The sequence below is a fragment of the Hemicordylus capensis genome, chromosome 2 (genome assembly GCF_027244095.1).
Source record: "Hemicordylus capensis ecotype Gifberg chromosome 2, rHemCap1.1.pri, whole genome shotgun sequence".
NCBI lineage: Eukaryota > Metazoa > Chordata > Lepidosauria > Squamata > Cordylidae > Hemicordylus > Hemicordylus capensis.
The window spans coordinates 384,048,859-384,055,754 of record NC_069658.1 but is presented as its reverse complement, the minus strand read 5'-3'; the positions used below and the strand labels follow the sequence as shown (position 1 = coordinate 384,055,754).

Sequence of the window (6,896 nt, the reverse complement as noted above, 5' to 3'; positions counted from 1 at the left end):
ATTACATGAAGGCAACTCTGGGGCAAGGGTGCAGGGGTGTAGAATGGGCCCTGAGACAAAGAGTGAAGATGGGCCCCCTGGGCTCCCTGCCTTCTTCATCTCCCCTACGATCTTTGTTACAGAAGAGGGAGCTATCACCCAGTTAGAAGCCCGCTGTCCCTGAAGGACACAGAGACAGTGGTGCCCCCTCCCCAGCTCAATTATATCTATGCCCTTGAAGGGGTGGTGCAGCCAAGGACCTGTAATGATCAGGTGTGATTGTGCTGCCCTGCTGTACATTGTGCTCCTTACTCATTCTTGTGAATGTAAAAAGCTATCTAATATGGGAAATCCAGTTTTCCACATACTCTCATTTTTTTCTTCTCTTCCATCCTAAATATGCCCACTTACATGTGTCCTCTTGTTTGGTTTCCAAAGAAAAATTGTCCAAAAGTAAACATTAGTTGCTGAGGAATTTTAATGCAGTGAAGAGCAGTCAAAGGCACAGGAGTTACTTCTGCAGTTGCACCTGCTTGCCTTTCTTGGGACTGGAGGCATCTGGCAGCTTCATTGGCAGCACACGGAGAGGGGCTCTTCTTCTGGAAAAAATGACCAAGTTACCTGTAACTGAGCTTCCCTGCTGATGTGAGAAGCTGCTCTTCACCCTCTGGAAAACAGGTGACTCCTCATGAGATGAAGGAGGACTGATGATTGTGATAAAGCCAGAAATGACTGGGTTTGGTTGAGGAAGAGCTACTTCCTGAGGCCCACAGCTGTCCTTCCCCTGGATGTTCTCAGTGCTGTGTGTTCCTTGACTGCTCACCCAGGGTGCTGCCAGGATATTGGCTATCTTTGCCTTTTTTTGCTCAACAAATGTCTGGACCATGGGAGATGTGTGAGTTGTGTAGGCTGGCCAGTGGCAAGAGCGGTGGATCAAATGGGGTAAGAGGCCAATATTTCCTGATACCAACATCCGATCTAAAACCCAAAAGACAGAGAACAGTTTAGAAAAGGAACAGCAGAGAGCAGCTCCATATCTGCACATCCACAGAAGGCGACCATTCATTCATTCATTCATTCAATTTTTATACTGCCCTTCCAAAATGGGTTACACGAACTGGTGGTAACTGGAGACGGACCTCTTCAGATGATCTTACCGTGCGGTTGGGATCACACAGAAGAAGATGCTCTCTGAGGTAACCTGGACCAAAGCCATTCAGGGCTTTAAAGGTAATAACTAGGGTTGCGTGTTTTGTATTTTTTCTGTTTTGATTTGTACCAAATCCAAAACAACCCCATTTTGTATTTTGTCTGAAATTAAGCCTTCCGAATCACCCCAGTTTTGTTTTGTATCCAAATTAATCCAAATCTGAATCCGAAGTAATTCAGATTTAAAAATGGGTCACATGGTCAAAAGAGTGGGTGGGGGTTATAGTGCCCAATGAGTGGAAGCTACCACAAAAATTTGAAAGGAATTGGGCAAACTGCTGATTTTTGGTGAATTTTTGAAGTTTGCACCTATTTCAGACTTCCCCATAGGGTATGATTACTATCAGGAAAAGTATAGTTTCACACCAGGGGTGGGTGGGCAAGGGGTGGCCCAGAGTGGAGTGTGGTTGGTGGTAGTGCCCAGTTGGTACAAGGAAGCTACCACAATTTTTTTCCAGAGGAATTTGGCAAAGGGCAGATTTTTAAAGAATTAATGAAGTTACACGTCTTTCAGATTTTCCTCGTAGGGTATAATGGAAGTTTCTGCAGTCCCATAACTCTACTTGAGGGGCAATGGGGTGGCCCAGAGCAAGTGGTGGTGTAGTGCACATAGGGTGCCAACCACCCACATGGGTTGCCAACCCATGAAGTACAGGGTTTTGTTGTTCTAGAGGTGTTCTAAGAGTAGATTCTCTAGTAGCATATGAGAGTGGATTCATGGTTTTTCATTAAAAATCTCAGTTGCTGCCAGAGAATCTAAACTCAACACCTCAGAAACAACAAAGCCCAGTACCCCAATGGGTTAGCAATCCAGGGGGGTGGTTGGCACCCTCTGTGCACTACACCACCACTCACTTCGGGCCATCCCAGTGCCACCCAGGTGGAGTTATAGGGCTGCTAAACCTTCATTATTCCCTATGAGGAAAATCTTAAAGATGCATAAACTTCAAAAATTCTTAAAAAATCAATCCTTTGCCCTGTTTGGAATCTTGGTTCACCAACCTTGGGGCACTGCCACCCAACCCACTGTTGTGCCCCTGAAGCCCCACATACACAAGTTGAAGGGGTGAAGAGAATGATGAATAACGACACTTAATTTTTTGGCAGTTATTTGAGAATTTTGCATCGGGTGTGAGCCTGTCCCTGTGGCACTAGCACAGCAGCACAACCCATTTGTGGATTCAAGCAATCTTTCAATAAAAACACTCCCTCCCCATGGAACAGGGCCATGGAACAGAGCCATAGCCTCCATCTCCATCCTTTGGAACAGTGACTACAGGTCATTTGAGATAGCAAGACAGACCAATAAGCCAGCGTGGTGTAATGCTTAGAGTGCTGGACTAGGACTGGGGAGACCTGAGTTCTAATCCCCTTTCAGCCGTGATACTAGCTGGGTGACTCTGGGCCAGTCATTTCTCTCAGCCTAACCTACTTCACAGGGTTGTTGTGAGGAGAAACCTAAGTATGTAGTACACCGCTCTGTGCTCCTTGGAGGAAAAGCGGGATATAAAATGTAATAAAAAAATAAAAATAAAAATAAAACTACCTTGGTACTATCGAACAGCTTCAAATAACTGAAGTGGAGTGAGCTGTAGCCCAAACAAATCAGCCTACTATGCAGAATTGTTGAGATTTATCATCACTGCATTTAAGAAAGTGCAAAACCATGGATCATGGTTACAAGAAAGAGAGAAGCAACTAAGATTCCTGGGGATGTCAATAAATTGACAGGGATATTCCCCACCACCCTCCTTTTGTCTCCTGTAGTCCCATGTGGATGACCTGTCCCTGCAATGGCAAAAGTTGTGAACCACTGGCTTAGACATCATGTCCCACCAAATTACATTGTGGCCTAAATTACATTAGACTGCTCAACTTGGGCAACAAAACTTAGACACCACTATAAGTCATACAACTCAGAAGAAGAAGAAAATAGCTCTTCAAAAGACCCCTGAACAAGTCAAGAGATTCTTTCTAAACCTTTGGAAAGAAAAACCTGTGTAATTTCAGAACTTTCCTAACCAGCTTCTCAAAAGGCTTCCCCAAACAATTTATACCATGGCTTTTAGCAAGAGCTTTGGAACTGCATTGAGCTCCCAAAATTTTTTGGGTATTTCAGTCTCAAAATGCTGCCTTCCAAATCCCTTTGCAAGGTCAGTTTGCATTTCAATCACACTGAATACTTAACACTGAATCACTGAATCACACTGAATCAACACATACTTAACTAAACCATTCAAGCTCAAAAGCTTTTTGCATATCTTATCTTCTGCTAATCACTCAGTGCCTCAGCTGGAGTGGAGAGAGTCAGAGAAGTCAATTTCAATTGCAATGTTTTTCCAAAGAACCAAGCATTCTGTCCAAAACACAGTCATTTCAATTTGGAAACAAAAATCTTCTTTTTTTTAATTCTTGATTTTGTTTTGGTTACAAAACTTCCGAAATTGCCATTTGGGGGCACAAAATGTTTTGTCCCCAAATCGAAATGCACAAGCCTAGTAATAACCAGGATTTTGTATTTTGCCCGGAAACATATCAGCAGCCAGTGCAACTGTTTCAAAACAGGCATAATATGGTCTCTCTGGGTTGTCCCAGAGACCAATCTGGCTGCCACATTTTGAACTAACTGAAGTTTCTGAACTACATACAAAGACAGCCCCATGTAGAGCACATTGCAGTAATCAAGCCTGGAGGTTACCAGCTGGTGCACCACTGTTTTGAGGTCATCCTCCTCAAGGAATGGATGCAGCTGTCAAATCAGCCGAAGCTGATAGAAAGCACTCCTGGCCATAGCCTCCATCTGAAATACCAGGATGAGGTCTGGGTCCAGGAGTACTCCCAAGCTGTGCACCTGCTCCTTCCGGGGGAGTGTAACTCCACCCAGCACAGGGAGATCTAATTCATCCCTCAAGTTCTGAGCCCCTACAATGAGCACCTCCATCTTGCATGGATTCAGTCTCAATTTGTTATCCCTCATCCAGCCCATTACTGTCTGTAGGCAGGAATTTGGGGAATGAACACCATTTCCTGATTATGCAGATGACAAGGAGAAGTAGATTTGGGTGTCATCAGCATACTGATCACCCAGCACCAAACCTCCAGATGACCTCACCCAGCGGTTTCATGTAGCTATTAAAAAGCATTGGTGACAGAATGGAGCCCTGGGGGACTTCATATAACAGCTCCTGTTTGAAGAGCAACTGTCACTAAGCTCCACCATCTGGAATCTAACCGAGAAATAGGAGCACAACCACTAAAAAGCAGTGCCCCCTAACCACAACTCCCTCAGGTGATCCAGAAGGATACCATGGTCGATGGTATCAAATGTCGCCAAGAGATCCAAAAGAACCAAGAGTCACACACACACACACACACACACACACACACACACACACATTGATTCTCCAGTAGAGATCATCCATCAGGCCGACCAAGGCAGACTCAACCCCATAGCCAGCTCTAAAGCCAGTTTGAAATGGGTCTAGATAATCAGTTTCCTCCAAAACCGCCTGGAGCTGGTTGGCTAGCATCCTCTCAATCACCTTGCCCAACCAAGGGAGATTGGAGATTGGCCTATAACTATCCATTGCTAAGGGATCCAGTGAAGGCTTCTTAAGAATCCAGGAATACCTGAAAGGGAGATTCCCTAATGAATGTAAGCAGGAAACCCAAAGGGCAGAGAAGCTCAAATTAAAGAAGCATCAATAAGGCTCGGAGATCTCATAGCTCAGGGGGGACTTTTGTTATGCTGGATACGAAACTGGTAATACCACCAGTTGCTTCTTGCCCAGGTACAATTATTCACTTCAGAAGGCTTTTTCCTGGTTTGTGTGTAATGTAATTGTTTTGTCTCAAGCTCTAAACAGGAAAAGAATTGTTATCATCACATGCTGACAATGCAATGTTTATGGACTGAAAAATTCTCAATTCAAGAACCAGCTACTTCAGACTGGAGTGGCAGTCCATAAAAGGCAACATGTCCATAGTCTGAACAACATCATATCCCAGCAGCAATGTCTCTTCACATTGCTACTCAGGCTGTGTATGAATCCACTTTGGTAGACATCAGAGTGACCTGGACTTGGCCAGGAGCTTTGTGATATCTGTACACGATGACACCTCCCTAGAATGCTTTAACAATGATTCTTGCAATTTGTGGGCTCCTTGGCTCAACTGCTGGGCAACTACCCGTGACACATTGCTTCCCACAGAGTGCAAGCACTGTGGAATTTATTCTTATGTAAGTTGCATGCATGCTTTGCCTGAAAGGTAATTAAAGGCAGAGAAATAATTGGCCACTGATGTGATAGTTTGTTTCCCTATTGTGTTTCTTTCCACCTTCCCCTTCTTTGGCCCACTCAGAAATAGTCTGCTGTTCCACTCTCACTGCAGAAGGAAAACTGAACCTAATTCACATTACTTGATCAAAATCTAGTAAGAGTTTTAGTTACATTGCAAAACAGCATGTTTGAGGTTTCTTGCACCATCCAACATATTAAGCTGCCCAAACTGCACGGCAGACTTCCTCTGCATGAAAGTGTAACTCTGATTCCCTGCATTATTTTATTCTAGCAGCTGTTTTTGCCAGATAACAAGGTTCCACTTGAGAAAAAATGACAATAGAAGTTGTCAGTTTACAGTAGACAGAGAGAGTAAATGCAACAGACAAAGACGAGAAAAGAATCTAAGCTTTACACTGAGGCCCCATTCGCATAGAACATCAAACCAGAGTTCAATGGGACAGAGTTTGGAATGTGTGTATGTCCAGATGTGTGAAACCATAGTTTCACAGCAAAAGCAATGTGCTGTTTCCCTTGCCAAACTGCAGTTTGAACCTTCAGTTGTAGTGAGTTTTGCTGCTCCAACCTCAAGTTTGAAGGCGACAGCATTATGTCTAAACACAGATGTCACCATGATCATAGTAGGGATGTGCACAACACCAGTATTCCTGGTTCGGTTTACATCTGAACCAGATTCAAACTGGACGAGGCTGGCTTGGTTTTGGCACCTTTGAGCCACCTCCTGCTTCATTTTGATCTCAAACCCATTCGGAACTGGCTTGAAGCCCTACTGGCAAAGGGGGATGTGGTGAGGATCCCCCTGAATGTGTAAAGGGGCAGTGGGGCAGCTCTAACTATTAAGTAAAGTTAATATGGAGTACTTAAGAGTCGCTCCCGCGGCGGCTCCTCTGACCCCAAAAACCTCCCCCAGGGTCTCCTGGGCCCGGTTCGGGCTCAGCTCGGCCTTTCGGCTCTGCACCGGTGTGGAGGCAAATTTTTTTACCTCAGTGCATGTGCACAGGCCATTTGCATCATAACGCAAATGTGTGGTGATGCAAATGGCCCATGTGCATGCGTGGAGGTTAAAAAAAAAACATTGCCTCCATGCATGAGCTAGGGGTGTGCACAAAACTGGGTTGCCAGGGTTGGTATGAGTCTGGATTGGACTTGAACTGAACTGAGCATGTTTGGTTTTGTGTACCCCTGAACACCCCCCACTTTAATATTTTATTTTTTAAAAAATAAGCTTTTAAAAACTGTAATAAAACTCACTGCCTCCCACTCAGGGGGCTTATCCAAGGCCACGGGTGGTGTTGTGTTCCAGAGGTTCCCCCTCCCTCACTGACCTCTGGATTTTCACAAATATGCCTCATTCAGGCAGTTTGGGGCCAGTTCCAGGCCTCTCCTTTGTGGCGGTGGTCATTTTGG

The 6,896-nt window shown here is 44.8% G+C and overlaps 1 long non-coding RNA gene across 1 annotated transcript in view; it reads right to left on the bottom strand.

Moving 5' to 3' along the window:
* Nucleotides 1–445: 445 nt before the first annotated feature.
* The window catches only part of LOC128348226 (uncharacterized), a 66,971-nt gene continuing 60,520 nt past the window's right edge, over nt 446–6,896 (bottom strand). Inside the window, exon 3 of the long non-coding RNA XR_008318011.1 lies at nt 446–957. This is a non-coding gene — a long non-coding RNA (uncharacterized LOC128348226). The remainder of the gene's footprint in view (nt 958–6,896) is intronic.